Raw genomic sequence first — 8032 nt, forward strand, 5'->3', positions numbered from 1 at the left:
TGTCTTAAAGAAAAGAATGAAAGGTGAAAAGAAAAAATATATACCATAAAAACACAGCAGGTAGATTCTCAGAATTACACCCAAGAGGAAACAGGGTCCTTTTATAACAGTTAAATTTCCCAGCCTGTGTCCATGGGTCATTTGTTTGGGATCATATATGAATAGATAATGACAACCACTGCCTTATTAAGTAGATTCACAACACCATTTGCCCTTCTTAATTCTGGCCAGTTGGGGTGAGGCACCAAGGGTCTGTTAGAGTTAGGCCTTTTTGTTTTGTTTTGTTTTGTTTTGTTTTGTTTTGTTTTGAGACAGGGTTTCTCTGTATAGCATTGGCTGTCCTGGAACTCACTCTGTAGACCAGGCTGGCCTCAAACTCAGAAATCCACCTGCCTCTGCCTCCCAAGTGCTGGGATTAAAGGCATATGCCACCACTGCCCTGCTAGAGTTAGGATTTATATAAGGCATGGCAAGTCAGGGGCAGGAGAGATGACTCAGTGGTTAAAAGCTGCCATAGTCATCTTGCAGAGGACCTGAATTTGGTTCCCAGCATTTTAATATTTGTTTTACTTATGTGAGAATGTTTTGCCTAGCCCGACAGTGGTGGCGCATGCCTTTAATCCCAGCACTTGGGAGGCAGAGGCAGGCAGATTTCTGAGTTTGGGGCCAGCCTGGTCTACAGAGTGAGTTCCAGGACAGCCAGGGCTACACAGAGAAACCCTGTCTCTAAAAAACAAAACAAAACAAAAAGACAGAGAGAGAGAATGCTTTGCCTACATATAAGTATGTATTCTGTGTTAAAGGTCTGGTGTCCTCAAAAGCCAGAAGTCACTGTATTGGATCCCTTAGAACAGGTGACAGTGAGGCCCTATATGGGTAGTGGGTCTTTTGCAAGAACAACAAGTACTCTTAACTACTGAGTCATCTCTCTCTCTCTCTCTCTCTCTCTCTCTCTCTCTCTCTCTCTCTCTCTCTCTTTCTCTCTCTCTCTTTTGTTTTTCGAGCTAAGTCATCTCTTATTCCCCCTAAATAAACCAATCTTTTTTTAAAAAAGAATTATATATTTATTTCATGTATGTGAGTACACTGTAGCTGTCTTCAGACACACTAGAAGAGGGCATCAGATCCCATTGCAGATGGTTGTGAGCCACCATGTGGTTGCTGGGAATTGAACTCAGGACCTCTGGAAGAGCAGTCAGTAAGTACTCTTAACCACTGAGCCAGCTCTCCAGCCCCTAAATAAACCAATCTTAAAAAAAAAAAAATAGACAACACACACAAGTCACTGAGTTGGGCTTCAAGTGGTCAGGGGTTGATTAGTGAGTGGCAGATTCTGCTTTTTTTTTTTTTCAAATTTTATTTTTAGCCTCTTGTCTCTCAAATAGTGACTCCCTTGAGTTGGCTGGTTCTTTTAGAAGGGCCACTGATATCTTCTGGCCTCTAGCTGAGCATGAAGAGTGAGGGCCAAAATACTGGCTGTCTTTTCAGCCCTTTTATCAGTTTTGGCTTTGGCCCTTAAGCCTTGGCTGTGGAACACTGAGGTCAATCCCACTATTCTTGAACTGGGAGAATCGGGCTTTACTTCTAACTTTGTCATTTCTTTGTGTCAGGGATATTTTGACCTAGAAAGACCCGAGGACAAGAAGGTTGGAGAGCTGTCTCAGTAGTTAGGAGCACTGACTGCTCTTCCAGAGGTCCTGAGTTCAATTCCCAGCAACCACATGGTGGCTCACAACCATCTGTAATGAGATCTGATGCCCTCTTCTGGTGTGTCTGAAGACAGCAACAGTGTACTTACATTAAATAAACAAACAAACAAACATACAAAGACCTGAGGATGGTTGCCCCTATGTTGAGCCCATTTCCCTGCGACTTCAGTAGTTCTATACCATAGGTCACTCTCTCTCTCTTTTAAAAGATTTTATTTATTTATTTATTTATTTATTTAATGTATATGTGTACACTGTAGCTGTCTTCAGACACATCAGATGAGGGCATTGGATCTCATTACAGATGGTCGTGAGCTACCCATGTGGTTGCTGGGATTTGAACTCAGGACCTCTGGAAGAGCAGTCAGTGCTCTTAACCACTGAGCCATCTCTCCAGCCCCTATAGCTCTCATTTTGAAAACACTCATTTTTAGTACCAAAAAAATATATTCTTTTGAGCAAACTTTGAAGGTAGGCATAATTTTAGATTAATTAGCCACTTTTCCTAACAGGGTGCAAGAAAGGAGATGGATGGGTTGAGCCTTCTCGCAGGTGAGTTTGGACTGTTGACAAAACTTAGCTCTATTTTACTTTTTTGCAGTACTGCCCCCTGAACCTGTAATGACTCTAGCAGAAATGAAGCGATTCTATAGAGATTATGTCTTTTAGTCTGATGATTAGACTGTTGAAACAATGGACCCCCTAAAATGATAATTTCCCTAGAAATCTCATTCAAAAGGACACCAAGCATAAGGGGAACTTGTCTCCTGTCTCCCAGAGAGAGATTTGCAGTAGTTCTACCAAGTGGTCAGACAACCTTATAGGATGGCCTGAAGACAGATAATGCTGGGTGGATGGGGCACAGCCTTCGCCTGGACTGCTTAGATGTAAACTAAGCCCTCGTTTAAACTTTCAGGACCCCAAAGACAGAGCTGAGGAATTTGTTAGACCAACTATGTCCCTCTCCCCAGTGTGGTCACATTGAATAAATCTCCCTTTTCTGCTTTCCACTTTTGAGAGAGTGGGTGCTGTTGAAATAAGGTCTCCATGTAAGTCCGGGCTGGTGTGAAATTTGGTATGAAGACCAGGCTGGCCTTGAACTTACAGAGATCCTCCTGCCCCTGTCTCCCAAGTGTTGGCAATATCTCTGGCCTGTGTTCGACTTTCTTTTTTTCCTGAGATAACGTTTCTCAGTGTAACTAGCCCTGACTGTCCTGGACTTGCTTTACAGACCAGGCCGACCTTGGATTCGCAGAGATCCACATGCCTCTGCCACCCAAGTGGTGGGATCAAAGGCATGTGCCACTAAGCCTGGCTTGCTTTCAACTTTTAATTTGGCTCCTTTAATTGGCTTATTGAAGATGGGTGGCTGGACCTGACTTGGGGCACAGGTTGTAAACCCCAAGCTTGGTAACAAAATGGCATTTATGGAGGGATAAAGACACGTTTGGGGAGAATCTACTAATATTGTGATGATCTCAGGGAGAGAAGAAAGGAAAAATGGAAGTTTCCAGATTTTCTGGAGTCATTTCTTGCAGGGACAATTTGTTCTTTCCACCTTAGCCAGCACTGGCTGCTTCCTACCTCTACTCAATGAAGCAGGCAAAGGAGTTTGGACTTTGTCTAAACTCTTAAAAATCTCTAAAAATCTGACCCTTGGGAAGTCTCTCACTGATCAGCTTTTGTCTCCCTTTTTTGCCGTTGAGATCTTTGGAGCAATTTGGAGGGATTTTTTTGGTTTTCTCTGTATAGCCCTGGCTGTCCTGGAACTCACTCTGTAGACCAGGCTGGCCTCGAACTCAGAAATCCACCTGCCTCTGCCTCCCGAGTGCTGGGATTAAAGGTGTGCTCCACCACCACCTGGCTGGAATTCTTTTGATTCATTCCCTGCTGCCATTTGGTGAATGGTTTTGTTTTGGATGCTCTTCTGTTGAAGACTTATTAGGTTACAGTTGTAACATAGAGAATGGTGCCAAAGCAGAGAGCTCTCACATGGATTAGAGACCTGAGCAGAATTCCAAGTCAAGGACCACAAAGATAGATTCCTGTGATCAGAAGCTTCTGGGAGGCCCATTCCATTTCCTCTCACAGGTTTGTCTTTGCTCCTGCATTGACCTGTGTAGAAGGGGCCTCTCAACTGGAGGAGAGAAGGTGGCTTGGCTTTCTAGAGTTACAAGTGTCTTAAATAGAGAGGCCCATAAAGCTGATTAGGGTATTTGTCATATAACAGGAAAGATTTGGGGTGCTCTTGAGCCACTGTGGTTCGGTGGAACCATTTGGAATAGATAGATCTCAGTACCATGGTTTACATAACCAGGAAAATATACTCTGTACTAGTTTGGTAACCTAGAGAGAATCAAAGCTGCCAGGCAGTGGTGGCGCATTCCTTTAATCCCAGCACTTGGGAGGCAGCGGCAGGAGGATTTCTGTGTTTGAGGCCAGCCTGGTCTACAGAGTGAGTTCCAGGACAGCCAGGGCTACACAGAGAAACCCTGTCTCCAAAGCCCCCACCCCAAAAAATGTTTTTGTTTTGGCTTGTTTTTGAGACGGAGCTGGCCTGGAACTTGCTATGTAGACCAGATTAGTCTTGAAATTACAAAGACCTACCCACTTTGGCCTCTGAAGTACAGGCATCAAAGATGTGTGCCACCACATGTGGCAGAAACATTAATTTTAAGCTTCCTTTGTAAAATGATGTGGGCCTGGTGCTTTCAACTATTAATTATGAAGATGGGTTGAGGACAAAATCTGATTATGACATTATGAAAGACAATATAAACAGAGCTAACATTTTTATTGAGTGTTGACAATGTCTGAACAGTGTTTACTAGAGAAACTTAAAGTATACAGTGAGAAGATTGATTTCAGGGTTGACCTGTACCCACAGCTGCTTTGCCTTAGTTTGTTTCAAATGTATTGACAATGTTGAGAGGCCTTTCCCTTTGAAAGAATTACTAAGATATAATAAACCATGTTGCTTTAGTATCTAAATGTGTTGCTGGTGTTCTCTATCTCTTTTTCTTTTTTAAGATTTATTATTTTATGTAAGTACACTGTAGCTGTCTTCAGACACCCAGAAGAGGGCATCAGATCCCATTACAGATGGTTGTGAGCCACCATGTGGTTGCTGGGAATTGAACTCAATACCTTTGGAAGAGCAGTCAGTGCTCTTACCTGCTGAGCCATCTCTCCAGCCCCCCTGTTTTTTTTTTAAAGATTTATTTATTTATTATATGTAAGTACACTGTACCTATCTTCAGACACAACAGAAGAGGGCATCAGATCTCATTACAGATGGTTGTAAGCCATCATGTGGTTGCAGGGTTTTGAACTCAGGATCTTTGGAAGAACAGTCAGTGATCTTAACCACTGAGCCATCTCTCCAGCCCATATCCCTGGTTCTTAATCTCTCTGATGTGGGAATATGACAGCAAGGCTCAGAAGGAAACTCTAAGGACCATTTAGTAAGAGCACTGGCTGGACATTGTCATCCATTTTAAGCCAAGTGCAGTTGGTTTCAGGAGCCAGTTACTAGAGGACCCAGGTTGAGTTTCTAGCGTCTACATGCAGATCACACCCATAGGTAGTTCTAGTCAGTGCCCAGGGATCCAAATGTCCTCTTCTGATTACCAAGGGCACCAGGCAGGCATCAAAAGCAAACAAACAAACCCACAATAGTAAAATGAAAATTAAGCAATCAAGTCATGACCAAATTTATAAATATCTAGCACAATACCTGTCAAGTTTTAGAGGGCTGGAATAGAGATACATTTGTATGTAGAACCAGCAACAGTTAGCATTGTGGCACAAAAGACCTGTATAGAATCTGGTCAGTGGTGGTGCACATGCCTTTAATCCCAGCACTTGGGAGGCAGAGGCAGGCGGATTTCTGAGTTCGAGGCCAGCCTGGTCTACAGAGTGAGTTCCAGGACAGCCAAGGCTAAACAGAGAAATCCTGTATCGAAAATCAAGAAAAGAAAAGAAAAGAAAATGGTGATGCTGCTAGGTGGCGTGGTGGTGGTGGCAGTGCACACCTTTAATCCCAGCATTTAGGAAGCAGAAGCAAGCAGATCTCCAGTTCCAGGCCAGCCTGGTCTACAGAGTTCCAGGCCAGCCAGGGCTACAGAGAGAAACTCCGTCCTGGAAAAAAGAAAACTGGATGGTGTATCATCTTTTTCCTTTTGTTCCATTCTGCTTGTTAAGATGCTGCATGAACTATCTATGCGATAGCAGGTCTTACTAAAAATCAAGAACTGCTCTGCTTAGCTAATGTAACTCCCAACTGGAGTGCTCCCTTGATTAAGGTTACAGGAAGCTGCTTTTGGAAAGTCAACAAATGGGAGCACTTCGTGGGTTCTTACCATCTTCTTTTGCAGCATTTATGAGGGAGAGAGAGCCCTACAGCTGAGCAAAGGTGAACATGGCCTGGTAGCCTCATTTAAATTGAACATAAGTTTTCTTGTAAAATCCAGTTTCTGCAAAAGCTTTTTCTGTGCTTCATACCATCTACTTCTGATTGCTCTTCCCTTAGAGGTAAAATGTCAATATTTTAATTAAGTACTCATTTAAAACAAGTTAACTGGTTTTAAGATGTGGACTGTGTCTGCTGTCTCACTATGTGTGTGATTCTGGAGACCACAGTCAAGCTATTTTCGAAAGTTTTCATTTTTCCAAACTGTCAATTTCATGTAACTCTTGCTATTAGAAGGATAGCTCCTTTACCTTTAGTTATTTAGCTCTTAGACGCTAGTGAATAATGAGGGTGGTTGTTTTGAAAAGAATCTGTGTTTTGTATGGTGTTTATCGATTGGAGACAATATGTACATCCCGCACGTGGCTGCCTGCCACCTTCTGAAAGGAATTGTTTTGTTCTATGTGCTAAACCTAAAATAAGATATTTTTGTTGTTGTTGTTAAAAAACACTTTTTTTAAAAAAAAATATTTTCTCGGAAAACCAAAAAAAAAAAAAAAAATTCTGCTGTTTGTGTTTCAAATCTATGGCTGCTTAGGAAATTGACTTAAAGTACAGCTTCATTTAAGGATTCATTTGTGTTATGGTCTTTGAATGGCTGGGCTGCTTTGAGAACCACTGTTTTGAGTTGACTGTGGAGCATGTAATACCCTATGATTCTGACTGGACATGTGCGGAGATGTGTAGCTAAAGTTTATATATTATGTACAATAACCAGCAATCACTATTGCTCAGCACAAAGAGGGGCTTCAGCCAGCCAGAGCCAGCCTGAGCAATGGGTACAGCAGCCATGCTGCTCTTTACCCTGTGCTAGGCTGAATAGCCTAAGCTAATGGCATGGGAGAAGAAAAGATGCACTTGTATGAGAAAGGGAGCCAACACCTGGAGATCACTGATTATGGAGTCCTAGCAAGAAGACTCATCCCATTGCCACAGCTTGACTGAACTCTGCCCCTTTAAATGAGCAACTAATACAAACAATGGCATTTTTCACGCTGTATTGGACCTTGGATAATTTTTTACTTTAGTTCCTCTAGTAACTGGCTCCTGAAACCAGTTGCACTTTGCTTAAAATAGATGAGAATACCCTGTGAGTAATGTCCTAGCATCCTTTTTGTTTGTTTGTTTTTTGTTTTGGTTTTTCAAGACAGGGTTTCTCTGTGTAGCCCTGGATGTCCTGGAAGTTACTCTGTAGACCAGGCTGGCCTTGAAATCAGAAATCCACCTGCCTCTGCCTCTGCCTCCCAAGTGCTGGGATTAAAGGCATGTGCCACCACCACCTGGCCATGTCCTAGCATCTTTAAAATGCTGTTTATGTTGCTTGTTCAATGTCCTCCCCCAACTCTCTGTAAAATAGTTTATCTTATAGACTTTAAAAAAACATGACATTTAAAAATCTGCATCCGGGCTGGCGAGATGGCTCAGCGGGTAAGAGCACTGACTGCTCTTCCAAAGGTCCTGAGTTCGGATCCCAGCATCCACATGGTGGCTCACAACCACCCATAATGAGATCTGACGCCCTCTTCTGGTGCATCTGAAGATAGCTACAGCATACTATGCCGGAGGCGGGGCCGGAACGAGCCATCTGTACAGCTAGTGTACTCATACACATAAAATAAATAAATCTTAAAAAAAAAATTAAAAATCTGCATCCTTTTTTATTCTACTAAACCAAAGATATTTAAATATTGCTTTAGAAGAGTGTGATTGTATATAGAGAGACCCTGTCTTGAAAAACCAAAAATAATAATAATAATAATAAATAAAATAATAAAGAAGACCGAGCGGTGGTGGCGCACACCTTTAATCCCAGCACTTGGGAGGCAGAGGCAGGAGGATTTCTGAGTTTGAG

This window comes from Mastomys coucha, chromosome X (genome assembly GCF_008632895.1).
Source record: "Mastomys coucha isolate ucsf_1 chromosome X, UCSF_Mcou_1, whole genome shotgun sequence".
Lineage (NCBI taxonomy): Eukaryota > Metazoa > Chordata > Mammalia > Rodentia > Muridae > Mastomys > Mastomys coucha.